This window comes from Chrysochloris asiatica, unplaced genomic scaffold (genome assembly GCF_000296735.1).
Source record: "Chrysochloris asiatica unplaced genomic scaffold, ChrAsi1.0 scaffold00020, whole genome shotgun sequence".
NCBI classification, from domain to species: domain Eukaryota; kingdom Metazoa; phylum Chordata; class Mammalia; order Afrosoricida; family Chrysochloridae; genus Chrysochloris; species Chrysochloris asiatica.
This window is the reverse complement of record NW_006408538.1, coordinates 12449507-12452383: the sequence shown is the minus strand read 5'-3', so window position 1 is coordinate 12452383 and position 2877 is coordinate 12449507.

The window sequence follows — 2877 nt, the reverse complement described above, 5'->3', positions numbered from 1 at the left end:
TGAGATGATATACAATAGAATGAATGTAAAATTAATGTTCTCCCATGTAAACTATCACATAATTCACAATAAAACATTTAAGAAAAAAAAAAGGAATATGGCTGAAAAACTATTAACCAAAACCCAAAAAATACAGGAAAGAAAAACAATGTCAGAGAAAGCTTGCCAACATTCATACCTAAATAAAAATTCATTACAGACACTTAAAATGCTGAAGGGAATAAAACATTATTTCATTTATCAATTCAGAAACCCAATCTAGAGTTGTTATTATTAAGTGCCTTCGAGTCAGTTCTGACCCATAGCGACCATGTATAGGGTTTCTGAGGAACTTCTGCTGAGCGTGAACTGCTGACCTTGCAGTTCAAACGACTTTGCAGTCTGGCGCATTAACCCCCAATGCCACACCAATCTAAGAGAAAGCAATTCAAATTCAAATAGCTGTTCAGTGAACATACTAGTGTAGAGTACCAAACAGGAGATAGTAAAGGAAGGATCCAAGAAGCATACCAATTTATTACTGGGTAACATAGGAAAGGAATTGACATCTCAGTGCTGACAAAGGCAGAAAGCCCAGTATGAGATTTGTAAAGGATCAGAAAATGAGCCTGAAATGACCGCCAGATTTGGTTAAGGGCAAAAAAACCCCCCAACTTTTGGACAAACTCTTTAATAGAATATTTAGAGTAGAAATCATTTAGTGGTAAAATGGGTGATTGTAGCCAAAATGTGTTTTAGAAAATAAGGCTATTATTAAATCTTAGTAGGACCCAGCCCACCTTTCTTGCCTAAGAATAAACCAATACAGAAGCTAGCCTTGTGGGTAAAACCCCTAAGTTCATCCTGTACCCTATTGACATTTATCCAAACGCTTACTTATTATCATTCTATTCTCTAGAACCCTTCAGTGTTCTTGTTAGGTGACATTGAGTTGGTTACAACTCATAGTGACCCTATACACGATCTTCACAATCATAGCTGTTTGAACATGGTTGCAGCCATTCTCAGTCCATCTCATTGAGGAGCTTCCTCTCCTTTGCTGATTTCTCCACTTTACTAACCATGATGTCCTTCTCCAGCAACTGGTACCTCTTGACAACATGTCCAAAATCTGAGAGACAAAGTCTTACCATCCTTGTTTCTAACATTCTGGCTATACTTTTTCCAAGAAAGATTTGTTTTCCTGGCAGTTCATGATACTTTCAATATTCTTCAACACCACCATAATTCAAATGCATCTATTCTTTCGTCTTACTTATTCACTGTCCAGCTTTCACATGCATATGAGGCAACTGAAAATACCATGGGTTAGGTCAGGCACACTTTAATCCTCAAAACGGCATTCTTACTCTTTAACACTTCAAAGAGGTGTTTTGCAGATTTGCCTAGTGCAATACACTGATTTCTTGACTTCTGCTTCCATGAGTGTTGATTGTGCAATTTTTTCACACAAATGTTTTTCATTGCATAACACAAACTCAATTGTCACTGCCCTTTGCTTCAAAGTCACTTCCAACCATTAGTCCTTCACTTTCAAGTAGTAACTTTTCTCTTTGAGGATAATAACACTCTGTATCTATTTATCTTCATTCAGGTAAATTTACCAAACTCTCCACCATACACTGATATTTTGGTACCTTATTCTTTTTCTTCCCTAAGTACTGGTTTGTCATCCTTCTACGAGACTTCACTGATCATGAAAACCACCCAGCTTTAGTTCCTAGACACCCTTAACTGGAATGAACTTAGTCCCCATCAATCCTACTACACCACCTCTAACTTGTCTTACCAACTGCTCCACTCTTGTAATACGAAATTCGCAATCCTCCCTGACACTCAGTCCTTCAGTCCCTTTGTGTTCTCCTTTATGAACTCAATCTACATTTTAATCTCTAATCAGTCAAGACTCCATGGATAATCACTAGTCATCCTTTTGCCAAAGTTCTCAACACCCTTGCCATGTTATTCTTTTATCTCATAGAGCAAAATCCTAATCCTTGATCAATCAGCTGCCTCCCTTCTCAATTCCTACAACCAGAATATTGTATGTTTCTGTAGAAAATCAGCCACTCTGATTAGTGCCACAGTTCCGTCTCTAATCTCAACTTGACTCTTTTTAAAGAGTTGCCTGGTGAATTCTCATCTGTTCTACAGTTGGTAATTCAGCAGTTCTCCACTCTCATCAAATATTTTAGCCTAATACCTCCCTCCTCCTTCACCCTCAACAGATGACCTTGCAAGAATACCACAGGAGAGAAAAGGCATGGGGCAAACACTCAGCTTTTGACCTTAACACCTGCACACTCTACTCACGATTATCACACTTTCCTCCAGACAAAGATGTTAAGAGATGTGCCTCTCCCATTTAAGATTAAAATGAAATGTCGACTTGTGTACCTGATGCCATCCTTCTAGGTTTTCATGAGGTTCTTGCTCTATCACATATTCCTTCTTCTAAAGTTTCACAATTGCCTCCCTCCTTCCCATATTTCAACATACTCAAACATGCAACTCCCCCAACTGTTCCCCTACAAAAATCTCATGTCTTTTTCCATCTCCAGCTTTAATCTTTTCTTTCCTATTCCCAGCCAAATTTCTGGAAGTTCATGCTGTACTTACTTCTTTATTTTCACATTCTGCTGAGCCTACCACTAAATGATTTCTACTCTAAATATTCTATTAAAAAATTTGTCAAAAAGTAAATCAAATGTCTAGGGATATTAGTCTCGCTCATATGATCCAAGAGTAAATAGACAAAGGTTCACAAAACAGACTAAATGCTTTAGAGAAAGGAAGATCGCTTAAGGGAAATAAGACCCAATATATCCAGACTACACTCCCAGCTAAGGTTACTCAAGGTATAAGTAGATTTGTGTT